The 15,320-nt window shown below is 40.4% G+C and overlaps 1 protein-coding gene across 1 annotated transcript in view; it reads left to right on the forward strand.

Annotated features, from left to right (window-relative positions):
• The window catches only part of LOC124508018 (phospholipid-transporting ATPase IB), a 507,885-nt gene that overhangs the window by 324,782 nt on the left and 167,783 nt on the right, over positions 1 to 15,320 (forward strand). The gene's annotated exons all lie outside the window — the stretch shown is intronic.

The raw sequence follows: 15,320 nt of genomic DNA on the forward strand, positions 1-15,320 counted from the left end.
AATACTATATATGTTCATACACACTTGGATAATAACCAAGAGGACCTTCTCTGGAATGAATTCTGGAATTGTTCCCAGATGTTAATAATTAATTGTGTTGTATATAATGTTCAGGTTAAATTATGTGTTATCTTATTTAGTGGAAGTCTAAGATTGACAAGTATCTGTAGCAAGACAGGATATTTTGAGAATTTAACTACTCATAAAACACATACCATGCATTAATTAGTGCCTTCAGCAAGTGTTGGTACTCTATTTAGGATTCTGGGCCTTTTGGCAAGATTGAAAAATGTTTATGCTACTAGTTAAACTGTTACTCTGAAATCATGAATATACACACTTAAAATAGACAAGTTAGCTGTACCAATACCTTAAAAGTATACTGAGTAAGTAATATTCTATTCTAAGTATTAATAATGCCAAAACTGGGCAAAGGCAATAGAATGGCCATCGTAGTAGCTTGATTGCTATGAATTTATTAAGAAAATATTACTTGTTCCTTTTCAAAATAATAGCCACAAACAAAGAAAAGAGGGAAGAGAAAGGAAAAAATGCTCAAGGATGGTTTTCCACATGAACCTCCACGTTTAATTGACCAACATCATTCTGCCTTATCTTAGCAACTTCGTGAGGCCTGGGACCGATGGGTGTTATCCACAGAGAGAAGTGATGCTCCTAACGTTGTCTCCCATTTTAATTCATTCATAGCTAAGCCTACTGAAGCGGCTCTCAGTCTGGAGCCTTTGAGGGAGGTGCCGCTGCTAAGGGCCAGAAGTTCACGGCTGGGAACGCTGCATGTCACAGCTGGGACAGAGGGCAGAGTGGGTGGGTGCTTTTACAAAGTATGGCATGATTTTACCTTTTAGTGCATTATGCAGTTTGGCTCTGATGGGACAGACAGGGTTGTTGGGCTGGCGTGACCTCATCTGTAACCTCCTTCCCCGTGGCCACTCTCCATGGTGGTTCTGGAGGTGGCCGTGTGATCTTGTTCTGGTCTGTCGTGTGTAAGTGGAAGTCTCTGGGTGGGACTTCCAGAAGTGCCTGGCCCGTGAATAAATATTTACTCAGGGTTGAAGTAAATGAAGTATAAACCTTAAGTACCGGTTATGAAATTTAATACAAAGTGCCTTTTCTTTGCTTCTGTCTATTGCCCCTGAGCTGTAGACGTTGCCGTCATGCCAAAGCCCGTCCCCGGATTTCTTGCGTCCTCCTTGCACAGGGTCCCTCCCTGGATCACTTCTGTTCCTGTTGATGTGATGGGTGTCTATTGACTAATATAGCAGATGTTTTTCTTATCCAAAACTCTCCCCCGAGCTTCAGCCTTGTACTTTGGATTTCTTCCTGGAGAGCCCACAGGTACTACATATTTCACGTGCCCCCAACGTGAGCTCATCTACTGCCCTCCCATCACCAAGCCTCACATCTAATCACGATCATCGCTGTGACTCCAGTCTCCCTTCAGAAGACTCTCTGAATCGCCTGTGGCTGCCACTCCATATTAATCCCCTCAAACGGGACTTCTCAGTACCTTTCTCTAAGAGTGCTCCCAGCTGTGGTTCCTTCCCTTCATGCCTCTCGAGCCTGCCTCCTGCACTTTTCTATTAGGTAAACTTCCAGAAAGGCAAGTGGCCTGTGTCACATTCCTGCCGAAATGCAGTTGTCCTGGGCTCCTGGTGGGCCTGAACAAGCACGTGCTAGAGCGGAAAGTCCTCCTGGGAACATATGAAGACCCCCCCCCACACACACACACACACCAGGAATCCATTGCCAGAGCTCACTTCCAGGGCACGCTCCTGCCCTGCCCCCCTCTCCACAGCCAACATGAAAAGCATACGTCTCGCCTCTTCAGAAGCTCACTGTGGGGCATGCTCCATGGTATGAAAAGATGTCAGCCACAAACCCAGGAGACTGCATTTATTGAAAAAATAAAACCCCACCTCCTCTACCCCACACAGTGGTCAGCAACACACGGCTCCTGAAGAATTATCCGGAGAGCATCTCAGTAAGAAGCGGAGAAGGCGACTGTCCCATATTTCATGTAGATGCCATATTCATGACAATGCTCTGTTCCTCCCACTGATCTGTGCCAGTGCCTGGAAGCTCAGAAGTGGCATGGTCATCGTGGATATGGATATGAACATGTCTATTTCAAGTGCAGATTGAAGCCAGAATTTTTTTCTGATGTAAGCAGTTAGTTAAAAAGTGAAGGTAGGTGTTGGCAGTCAGGTTTCAGTGACTCTGTCCTACACTCGGAGAACCTCGTGCACGGAGAAAGCAATATAAGGTGGCCCTGTGCGGTCAGAGGAAACTGTTTTGTCAAACAATCATGTAATAGCAATAGTGTATTAAAAACGAAAAAGGTTCTTATTTTTCCCCAAAGTTTTATTGTGTCGGGTGAAAAAGGTATATCTAAATGAAACCAGAGCAGGGATAATTAGAAGTTACCTGAAGATTCTTGGTATAGCCTTGAGGTATACTTCCTAGAAGTTACGAACGAATTACTCTGGTGAATAGGTAACAAAATCCTCTACAAGTCAATGTTTTTTGTTTCTTTGCCTTCAGAAAACTTCAAAAAGGACCTAATCAAGATGTCAGCAGATAGATTATTTCCAATAACATTCGTATTAGAGCACTGTTTTCTTCTTTGGCAAGTGGCTCAGAGATCCAAAGTATTGATGGATATTGCTGTAACAAAACTTTGCATTCTCATTTACTATGTGAGTTCTATTTCTCGGGACTTAAATCTGTAGAATAGACATGATGCAATGGGAATATTCTTCCACAGTTACATAAACTAACGGGCTGAGAGGGGACCCAGTTCCATCTCTCTCATTAAAAGATGCATTTCCAACAAAATTTTTATTATTTAATGATTATCAAAATGTGTAATTTTTTATCAATTATATACCGCTAGCAATCGTGATGAAAACTAAATCCAGAACTCTTTAACGCTTAGAGCTATATAGCCGCAGAAAATTAAAAGAAAATTCATTGTAATTTCTATTCTTGTGCAGTGTGATAGGGTGATCAATACAAGACTCTAAAACAAAAATACATTAAATTTGGGTTAAATTGTATCTGAGTCAAGTGGAATGGAAAACAAGTTCAAGACAACAAGAGTGATGTAAACTTTGTGACTATTAAAAAAGTATTTGTAGATTTCTTAAAGTGGATTATAATGGGCATCCACTTGTACTTAGAATCCATTGAGTAGGTTAAAAAAGATTACATTTATTGTAAAATGCCAATCTTTACATATGCCAGAAATTATATCCTTTGCAACTACTTGTCCTTGTCATTAGAAAACTTACACGACCTTAAAAATGTATCGAGACCAAAGCAATCTACAGAGTCAATGAAATCTCTATCAAAATCCCAATGACATTTTTTTTGCAGAAGTAGGAAAACTCATCCTAAAATTCTTGTGGAATCTAAAGGGACCTCACATAGCCACAGCAATCTTGAAAAGGGAGGACAAAGTTGGGGGAATCATACTTCCTAATTTCATACCTTGCTGCAAAGCTACAATAATTAAAATAGTGTGGTAGCAGCATAAAGACAGATATATAGAGCAATGGAATAGAGAGCCCAGAAAAAAACCCTTACATATATGGCCAGATGATTTTTGGCAAGGATGCCAAAACCTTCCAACAAGGGAAGGACCATCTGTTCAACAAATGGTGCAAGAAAAACCACATGCAAAAGAAAATTGGATCCTTACCTTACACCATATAGGTGTAACTCAAAGTGGATCAAAGAGCTAAATATGAGAACTAAAACTATGGAACTCATAGAAGAAAACATAGAAGGAAAACATGACATTGGATTTTGGCACTGATTTCTTAGATGTGGCACCAAAAACACAGACAACTAAAGAAAATACAGATAAATTGGGCTTCCTCAAAATCAAAATTTTTGTGCATCAAAAGATACTGTTAATAGAGTGAAAAGGCAACCCACAGAATGGGAGAAAATATTTGTAAATCATGTATCTGACAAAGGAGCAATATCTAGTATATATAAAGAACTCCTACAACTCAAGAAGAAAGAAAGAAGAAACAAGAAGAAAACCTAATCCAAAAATTATTAAAGGACTTGAATAGACATTTTTCCAGAGAAGGTATATAAATGGCCAAGAAACACATGAAAAGATGCTCAACATAAGGAAATGCAAGTCAGAATCACACTGAGATGCCAATTCACTTCCATTAGGATGTCTACTATTAAGAAAGAAAGAGAGAAAAAGAAAGAAAGAAAGAAACAGGAGATAGCAAGTGCTGGTGAAGACATAGAGAAATTGAACATTTGTGCCTCGCAGGTGGGAAAGTAAAAGGGTCCAGCCACTGTGGGAGACAGTATGGAGGAACCTCAAAAATTAAACATAGAACTGCCTTATAATCCAGCAAGTCTACCTCTGGAAATATACCCCAAAGAATTGAAAACAAGTACTCAAACAAATATTTGAATACTGGGGTTCATAGGTACGTTATTTACGGTAGCCAAAAGGTGGAAGCAACCCAAGTATCCATCAGCGGATGAACAGCTAAGCCAAATTCTGCATATATGTGCAATGAAATATTATGTGGCCTTAAAAAGGAATGCAATTCTGATCATCGCTACAACGTGTGTCTTGAAAAAATTATGTTGACAGATACAAGGCAGACACAAAAGGACAAATACTGCACGATTCCACTTACATAAAGTAACGTGAATGGTTACATTTATAGAAACTGGATGTAGAAGAGCAGTTACCAGAGGCAAGAGGGAGGGAAAATGAGCTGTTAATGTTGATGGGAAATTCTAGAGATAGAAGGTGGTGATGGTTTTACAACAGTGTGAATGTACTTAATACCACTGAATTTTATACTTAAAAATGGTTAAAGTGGTAAATATGAAGTTATGTATATTTTACCACAATAAATAAATACATATTAAGAGAGTTTTTCAGATTTGCAGCTACACTTAGGCAATATATGCATAACTGTTCACGTATTTGAATAACACCTGTCTAGTGTCCTTCACAGTCTGAACCCAGCCCTCTCCTCTCACTTCATTTTCTTTGTAGCCACCTGGAAATTCACATCTGCTACAATTATGTACCTGTAAGGCCCTTTCTCCCCCCACCGATTTGATTAATGGAATCTGATACTCCCAAGTACCCACCACCTTCCAAAAAAGGTTCTTCCCATAGAGAGAACCCATCTCTGCGTCTATTGTGTTCCCAAAGAACTTCTCCATACCTTTGATCCGTCCCAAACCTGTCCTCAACCGGACCGAATTCTTTAAGGGCCAGGATGTTGCATGCTTCGGCTCTGTGACTCCCACGCATAGCACAGAACATAATTTGGAGCAGGATCTTAGTAAATAGTCCGGTAACTGAACTTCTAAAAACATACGTGATTCTTTCCTTGTAATTCTCCTCCGAGAGAGAAGGCAGACCTTTTCCCCACTTCCCAGAACAAGAAAATCAGCAAACGCCACACCTCGCTCGAGCTACAGGCGTCAGGTGGCTGACAGGGATGCAGGAAAACATCACAAACCTGCCTTCTTACGACCGGGTCTGTGGAGCCAGGCACTAAATCTTATCGTCAATATGTTAAGAACATTACTTTATTGGCTATAAAACACATGTTTTTGAATATTCGCCATAGGTTTTGTCCATAAACGAAATGATCTTCTACATATTTCTGCTACCCCTTCCATAATAAGCCCCCTGCCGCTGTTCCAACGCCACAGTTTGGAAACAACTGTGTCATTAATGAACGATACCAGATCCTAACCAATGACCTCCAGATGAAAGGCTCATTATTCCATTACTGGTCTCCAGAGCTGTTTTGTCCCCTAACGCTGTAGTGCAGAATTTAGACTGAAGAGTTTAAGCCTTGAACTATAAAAAAAAAAAAAAAAAAAAAAAAAAGTAAGTAGTCCTTGACATAATTTGGAGTGATTAAATTCTATTGTGCCAAGAATTCCTTATTAAAAATCAATTTAATTGTGCATATACCATCTGGTCGGTATTATGGTCTTTTATGGGAAGGAACCACGATTTTGTATTTACCTGATGTTCTGTTGGATAAGCATGTGATTTTGTAAAAAGGGAGAATGTTGTGGCCCTGGAAAATTAGTAATTAAAGAAACTTTAAAGGTGTTTACTAGACTTCACTTTTGTGATGTTCGAGCTATAAGATTTACTATTTTAGGATTTTAATGGAAAAGAAAATGTTAAAGTAGGAAGTGTTTATGTGCACATCATATGCTACATTTATTTGCATGAATAATTTTTATCATATATTTTTGAAACTCGAGTTCCCTTAAACATAAACATAACTTAGATTGTCACATCAGTATTTGTGTTGTCTTTTTATTCAAAGAATTTGGATAATGAATGGTGAGAAGTTTGCCTTTGATTTTCTACTAGCTTGGTTTGAAGTATATTAGTAAAAGATTGCCACAGTTTAGCTCACAATATTGCAGGAAAATGTTTCAAACTGGAGCGACTGCATTTTGTTGTACAAAATGGGGAAGTTTTTTTGCCGCCTGTTTTTCAAAAACACTTTACACCGTAATGTAAACAGGATCCTTTAGTTTCCTTACATAGCATTAGAGGCTTAAGATTTGGGTCATTTCCTTAAGTTTTTGGTCTGCTTGTGTGCTTGTGGATGTGAAGCAGTTTGTTCATGTTACAATCTTCAAATGTCAGCGTTGTAAATTAGCAACCATAAACATTGATTTCAATTCTGAATTGCCTTAACTTCGATGCCAAAAAAAAATCACTCGTGGGGCACCTGGGTGACTCAGTGGGTTGAACGTCTGACTCTTGATTTAAGCTCAGGTCATGATCCCAAGATCGTGGGATCGAGCCCCACATTGGGCTCCATGCTGAGCAGAGAGCCTTCTTACGATTCTTCATCTCTCTCTGTCTCCCCAGTTTACGCTCTCTCACTCCCTCTCTATTAAAACAAACAAACAACCTTGTTATATAGGGCCTAGTGTTAACAGCTACCTATTTGGTATCAGCCATAACATCTCTAATCTTCCCTGTGCCCTGATTTCCTCATTTGTGAAACAGGCGCATTGCCAGCTTGCTATGAGGTTTAAACGAGATAGCCATTTGGAATGTTGTGAAAATTCTTGGCACAGAACGTATGTTAGCTTCTATCATCATCCAAAATACCAAAATGACCATCCTGCAGTGTGTGGTTTTCTTTCCATTTGTTTATTAAAAGAAAATGAAGCTAGGGGATTCAGAAAGTTGCCTGTGCACCCGTAGCAATTAAGTGCTCCAATGAGGATGAAATCTGTTCGGTCAGTTCCATGATCTGTCCTGTACTCCCTCTCAGCGACCTCCCCCCTTTCATGTTAAATGTTAATATTCTGCACGTATTCATTTATTGGGTACCTGCACCGTGCTAGATTCTGAGTATGTAATAACCAGTGGGATCCTTGCAGTTCTCCGGCTTCACACGTCTTACCGATGGGGTGGTAGACAGGCAAGAGCGCAACAAAAGCTATAGGACATAACAAGCCAACGGAGGAATGAGCGTGGGACAGTGATAGAGAATGACAAGGTCTTTCCTCCTACGTGATTCTTTAATGTAACACTGATTTGTTGGAATAATAATTGAGATGTCTAAAGAAAAATAATTTCCCCTCCTCTGCCTCCGTTGCTGCCCAGGCGTTCAATAGGAGCAGTTTAGCTAGGCTACCTTTCTTTGCACTCATACAAATGTGTAATTGTATGGCGTTTTTCTCGTGGTTTTACCAAAAAATGGATTTTATACACAGGCTTAGTCAGTAGAACATGTGACTCTTGATCTCACTGCTGTGATTTCAAGCCCTACGGTTGGGTGTGGAGACGACTTAAAAAAATTTTTTTTTTGAACTGGATCCTATACACATTACTTCATAACTTTCTTTTCATTTATTTGCCCTAAAAAGCCCTTTGAAGTTGTAGAAATGTGTCGTGTTTGCCGCTAACATTGTACCTGTCCAGGACCTACCCAGAGAACATTCTCCAAAGATTTTAGAGCTGAAGCCTTGCCCATTCATTACAGTAGTTGCTATTTAATGCTGACCACTCGATCCCATAGTTCATTGGACTGAAGACACTTGCCGGGAAAGTTTTTGGAGTATCTTGCTGTTACTACTGTTATTTTTTTTTTTAAGTTTTCTTTATTTTGAGAGAGAGCACAAGCAAGGGAGGGGCAGAGAGAGGGAGAAAGAGAGAATCCCAAGCTGCTCTGCACTGTCAGCGTGTGGAGCCTGACGTGGGGCTCGAACGCATGAACCGTGAGATCATGGCCTGAGCCGAAATGAAGAGTCGCTTAACCTAATGAGTTAAGTCGGTTAAGGACTCTTCACCGATTGAGCCACCTAGGCGTCCCCTGTTACTACTGTTGTTGTGGTGGTTGTTGTTATTATTATTATTATTATTGCCATTATTATTTCTGATAACTCTAGCTCTACAATAGCATCCCTGATTCTTTTCCCCTTGATTTCCTGTCCACCTGCCTACCTGTCTACTGACCCGTCTTTTTATTTTGCCTTTTCTTTTGTCAGTCTATTTCTTTGGCATACATCCCTTCATTTACATACCCATAGATGTAACGTTTCAAAAGATAAGTGCTTTTATAGACTTGCTACATTCACAGCCTAATAAAGACCTTCAGGGGCTTTTCTTCCCTATGCCTTTTGCTTTGTTTTCTTTTTGCTTTCCACTATTAACAACACTGAAAACCAGGCAGTGTTTCTACAGACAGGTGCTTTTATTTATGAGAATAAATAGAATTTTTAGACGAAGTATATGCTTGTTTTTTATCTTAATACACACTGCCAGATGAAATTCCAGAAAGATTGTGACACTCTGACTTTTAAGCAGGGTATCTTTAATGCCAGTTAATCAGCTCAGACCTGATGTGCAAACCGGTAGATGATGATGTCATTGCCACTTCGGCAACAAACCATATGGCTGATTCATTTAATTATTCCCTCTCGGGTACTTTTCCCGTGTCAGTCCTCTACCATGGGTCTTGGAAGAACAGGGTAAACCGAGGAACAGGTCCCCCCTTTCCCAAGTGAGGCAATCCTCTAAGTATGTCGGGTGTTAGCTGAGAACCTGAGTGCAGCAGGTCCGGCCCGCTGAGATCGTGCAACGTGGCCAGGACCTCTAGACGGGAGTCTGTGCAATTAGCCAAGACGGTTACTGTGTTTTTGGCAGTGAAGCAGCAGTTAAAGCAAAGAAGGATCTTTTTCCAAGAAGGAAAAGCCATTTAATAAGTTTGAGTCAGTTTGCTCGTAACAGCGCTGCATTTGAGGACCAAAAACCCCAGGAGCTTGGCAAGTCACAGTGCTTGGCTGGTGTTCCCACCAACTCACCAAGTCTGAGGCCAGCCAGGCAGAACCTGGCTCCCTGTGCTTTGCCTGTATTCATTTAGTAACATTCCTAGTTAACAAGAACGTAAAGGCGGAGGAATCTTGCTCCCCATTAATCCAGAAGAGTGAAATGTAGTGGCTCTAAGCAAGCCGTGGTCCAGGGAGCTGTACATTGGAGGGGGGACGGGCCATCTGTTTGCACTGAGGGCTGTGTGTTGAGTGCATGTAGCTTGGAGCTTGTGGTCCCACCAAAAATGGCATTGATGTTTAGGAACTGGGCAGTGCTTGCTTTTTTGTACATGAATTTACCATTTGTGTACGGGTGCCCGGCGTGAAAGTCTGATTTTGTGCTGTGTCAGGGAACCACGGTGTACCAGTCTCATGAACGAATGAAACAGAAACTAAGTATGCTCATATAAATTATTTGAAAACGCTGTGTGTTCTCATACTTTTTCCCGTTTCACCTATGGAACTCTTGCCAAAACGAAATCAGGTTTGAGCCTTTACCACGTAAGAGAATACCAGCTCGTGGGTTTTGAAATTAGGGGATGGATTTTTGTTTGTTTGTTTCGTTTATTTTGGTTTCACTTTTTTTTATTTTCTCCGCCAACTACTTCCAATGAAATAAACAGGTCCAATGGTGTAATGATGGATCATTTGAATGAAGGTTGAAATTGAATTGGAAATGTTGAGAATGAGCTTGTTTATACGTTTCAAAACTGCATCACCGCCTGCGACTGATAAAAATTAGCACAAACATAGCAAAACTCTTTAAGGAGACGTGTGGCCAAGCCAGTGCCAACTTGGACAGAATTGGAGCCCTGTTTAAAGGGAATATCCCCACATTCACCTAACCAAGGACGTTAGTCTGAAGTAAAGATTACAATTTTTCACATGGTTCAGGATCGCTTGGAACAAAGGTTAATGCCAGGAAAGAGAAGGTCGATTTCTCAGGACTTTTCCCCCTTCTTGTATATTTTCCGCAACGTGAGTGTCTTAGTTACACGAAATTCACTCTCAGTCTTTAGGGTGATTCCTCATTAGTGATTTATAAAGTTAGGTTTCTGACATAAGGATCTACATTTGTGAAGTTCTGGATTCATATCCGGTGCTGCGGTGGCCTCTCAAGAACAGCGCCTGTGGTTCAAGGCCAGGGGAGAGTTCCCCAAAAAGAAGTGAAGCTTTTTTCATCCACACCCGTCAACACAAATATAAGCATGGCGTCGCGTAGTCTGTCACATATCATTGTTTTGCTTCTAATAAACATCTGTTTACATCGAGATTTCTAAGTTGTATCAGTTTGACCTAATAAATGTATTTTTCATCCAGTAGTGGCACTGTTGACATTTTGGACCAGGTAATTCTTTGTTGTAGGGAGCCGTCCTGGGCACGGTAGGATATTTAGCCGAATCTTTCGCCTCTACCCGCGAGATGCCAATAGAACCGTTACAGAGGTCTGCAGACATTGTCAGTGTCCTTAGAGACAAAAATCAACCCTAGCTGAGAATTACCGCTTGAAATAGTTATGTAAATAAAACATGAACATGTTTTTAAAACGTTGGGACTGGTACAAGAGGTAGGAGACGCCACACCTCCTGTTGAAGAACACTGCTACTACCAGAAGATAATGGATATTAAGTTTCTTATGTGACCTCCAGAAAGTTACCATGTAAAATCTGTGCTCTACCGTCTATTCTGTACTGTCGTGACCTTTCAGCGTATACCTTGATATTTTTCATTTTCATACATCCGTGAGACTTTGGTATTAAAGCACTTACAGGTTTATATTACTCTTTTTTAATGTCTTATTTTTTTATTTTTGAGAGAGACAGAATGCGGGGGGGGAGGGAGGGGAGGGCAGAGAGAGACCAGATTGGAGGATCCAAAGCGGGATCTACGCTGACAGCAGTGAACCCAACGTGGGGCTTGAACTCACAAACTGTGAGATCATGACCTGAGCTGAAGTTGGATGCTCAACTGACTGAGCCACCCAGGCACCCCTTAACATTACTCTTTCTAATGTCTGCACGGTGTCGCATTGTTACAGATGAACCATAATTCATTTAGCTGTCAGTGCACAATGTAGGTTCTAATTTTTTTATCCTTCCGAATACCACAGTAAACCTGCTTGTATTTTCATGTTGAATACTATGTAATTACAGATACAAGATACAATCCAGAGTATATCTCTAAAAATGGAACCCCTAGGTCAGAGGAAAAGTACATTAAATGTATTTGTGGACAGTGCTCTCTACGTTAGCATCTGGCTATGAGGGTAGCTATTTCCCCCCACATTATCAAACTTTTAAATCTTTGCACATGATATCCCTGTGTTTATATCATAAAAAGTGAGATTTCCTGTATTTATAAGTTGTTTTTTGTCCACTGTGATCACATTGTATCTGTTCTTTGCCTGTTTTCCTAACAGCTTATTGGGCATTTTCTTTCCCATTTGTAGGAACTCTTTATGTATTAAGGAAATTAGTCCTTTGTCTTCATAGATGTTACAAAAATGTTTGAACTATTTATTCCTTTTCTTTCAAGTTTATTAATATTTTTTCTATAGAAATTAATTGTTTCAAATTTAGCCCTCCTTTTGTACAATTTCTGAGTTTAAGGTCTCCAGAGAAAGCACTTTTCCCCCTTGTTTTCTCTTAATTCTTTGAATTTGGTTTTTTATGTTGAAATAGGCCATCTGTAATTAACTTGAGTACACAGAGTGAGAGCAAAATACCGCATAATTTTTTTCTAAATAGTGTATCATGCTGTGAACAAAATTACTTCATATTTGGGCGCAAAACACTAAAACTAGATTCATACTTGGTGCTTGCAAAGAACCAAGGAGAAGCCATGCTGTCAGGATAGCAGGCAAAGACCTTCCTGGTCTGTAGGGCTTTGGAAGTCAGGGTTGTGAATTTGTGATTATTCAAATGGTTATCTCTTTCACATGTTACTCTGTACACAGCACATATTTTAATTTTTTTTAATCCACCAGGCATTAAAATTTTTTTGTATTATTAATACAACAGATACACTTAGTATTACTTCCGTCATCGCGTTTTCATCATGTTTTGGGCTCTTAATGTTTCCTTTGTTTCTGTCTTTGCCTAAGATTCTTGTCATCTTTGTTTTGCTAAGGACGTGTCAGCATTCCCACTGGCCTCTGGTATTGTCTACTGCTGGAGAGGAGTGATCTTTCCCCTTGTAGGTTAACTGCTTTTTCTGCCAAAATATAATAAGAATCGATCTTTCAAAATTTTAACCCATTAATTGACATATCAGAATGTGGGTAGCTGTGGATCTCTCTTTATCTGTGGTTTTGTTTCCTGGAGACAAATGGTGCTCACTCTGTTGGCTGAGCAAGGTATTGGAATATTTCAGAATTTTTCTTTTATTATATCTTCGAACATTTTGTTCTCTATGTTTTTTTTAAGGTACACCCTTTTGGAATTTTCCAGTTATCTTTGAGAGATTGTCAGCTCTTACAATGAACGTTAACCTTTTGTGCTTTGACATTTGTTCTCCCAAGCCCTCCCCACCGCCATCCGTAGGTGTGCTGTGGGCACTTTCAGTTCTGGGCGCCTCCCCCTTTATAAAGTGCCTTTAACCTGCAACATTGACTTTGTCTTGCTTGCTTCCTCCTTTGATAGCTTATACATCTTTAGCTCTTGTTTCAACGAAAAGCCACATTTTCTTTAGCTCTTTTATGCCTGTCAAGAACATTCAAGGTATTCTTCTGCCCTGTGACCTGGTTTTTTCAGTAAAGATTATTTCATATTCATGTCATGTATAATGTATGACATTATATATTTTATATGTATATAGTTATACACAATTATATGTAATATGCAATGTCATACATAACGTATACATATTCTTTCATAAACGCATGTTTTCCTTATTATTTTGTGAGCATATCTAGGGGGCAGGGGCTGCAAAATTGTCTCAGAGCACTTGCTCATCAAAGGTTCTGCCTCATCTACACTGGTCAGCTGTCATTTTGCATCAGTAAGCCCCTCTCCCCACCCCCGTCTCTTCTTCTTGGGCGAGTTGGAGGGCGATGTGTCTCGCAGTGAATGTCTGCATGTTACGGGTTTTCTGTTGGACGAATTTGCATTTCTTTCTTTTCACGTTCCCTCCATCAGTGTCTGCCAAGTTGTCAGCCATTTCTGCTCCCAACTTTACCCTGCTATCCTCCTCGCTTGCTTCTTGGGGGGAAACGGCATATGTGTGTACACTGTCCTTCAACCTCAGTTTGCTTGCTGTGGTGAATGGGACAAGGGACCTCAGCCGTGACTTGTCCCTGCCCCTAGATTTCTCCCTTGAACGTTTTCTTTTAATGTTTTATTTATTTTTGAGAGCAAGAGAGACAGAGCGTGAGTGGGGGAGGGGCAGAGAGCAAGGGAGACAGAGAATCCGAAGCAGGCTCCAGGCTCTGAGCTGTCAGCATAGAGCCTGATGCAGGGCTCGAACCCATGAACGGTGAGATCATGACCTGAGTTGAAGTCGGATGCTTAATCAACCGAGCCACCCAGGTGCCCCTAGATTTCTCCCTTTGAATGAGAGTTGGTCAGCGATTTCTTGGATTGTTTCCCTGTTTCCTGGAAAATTTTTTACTCTGTAGGTATATTACTCTGCTGTTGGCAGTCCCCCTTATTTGAGCCTATCTTGTATTATTTCTATTCTGTGTCATGTGTAGTTTTAATAAAGGCTATCCTATAGTTTCATTGAAAAGAGCTGATTCTGGGGTGCCTGGGTGGCTCAATCAGTTAAGCGTCTGACTCTTGATTTCAGCTCAGGTCATGATCTCACAGTTCTTGAGATCAAGGCCTGCATCAGGCTCTGTGCTATCAGCACAGAGCCTGCTTGGGATTCTCTCTCTCCCTCTCTCTCTTCCCTTCCCTCCCCAAAACAAATGAGTAAACATTAAAAAAAAAGAAAATAGCCATTTGCTATTTTCAATTACTTTTGCTGTTTTCAGTTGATATTAGGAGAGGGGAGAGCAGTAGAAATATCACTACCTTCAACAAAAGAATATAAATCAACAGAATTAAGCAATATAATAGTTAAGTGCTCATTAGATATTTATCAGTGTTGGCTCACTTATTTGAATAGGAGAATGTAAAAGTATAACACAGTCTTGGGAAAATAAAGTGAAAACTCTTGAAACAGTTTACAAATATGCTTGAATCAGATGTGGACCCAAGCTCTCCTCGCACTAAAAGTTTGGCTGAACTATTGATTACCAAGGCCTCGAGTGGTTGGAAAGCGGTGTGATTGGAATTGTTGTTTTAGGGACAGCTGATATTCGAACAGGTGTTGTAAAAATATTCTGAGTGCAGAACACAGCATAAACTTCTGATTCTTAGTTCCCTGTCAGTGTTTCTTGACAGAGAACAGCCAGGCCTCATGGGGGCCTCTTGGGAGACAGTTGGATTTAAGAGTGAATAAGCGTGTGGGAGGACTTTTGAGGGTCCGCAAGGTCAGCAAGCTTATCTTAGATTTAGGAGGGATCCCTAGTAGTTTTTTGAACTAGGGGATGAGATAATCAAAGCTATGCTTAAGAACACTTCATCTGGCAATTGAATTGAGGTGTATTTCATTCGACCCTGTTGGGACTCGGTGAATCCTTTGTACTATAGCTATCGCATTCCATACAGTTGTGCAACATAGGCAACAGTTCCTTTCTCAAGAAGCTGATTTTCAAAAATAGACTCGGCAAAATTTTCGTAGCAGAGTTGGTCTCAACTCTTATTATCATGGGGTAGCTGTTCTGTGTTGCCAGTGTATTTCTCCCATAGTAATGGATTCAGTCTGTCATGATTTTATACCACTAAGGTGAATTCTGTGATTCCCGTGGGATGCTTTAAAGTCTAGCCCCAGATCACTGGAATCCTGTTGTATCCCATAAATTTAGATGACTTTTGAAACAGCAGCATGTTGTATTC

This window comes from Lynx rufus, unplaced genomic scaffold, assembly GCF_022079265.1.
Source record: "Lynx rufus isolate CCGP_SWC_20201006 ecotype Redwood Valley unplaced genomic scaffold, mLynRuf1.p SCAF_1, whole genome shotgun sequence".
Taxonomy (NCBI): domain Eukaryota; kingdom Metazoa; phylum Chordata; class Mammalia; order Carnivora; family Felidae; genus Lynx; species Lynx rufus.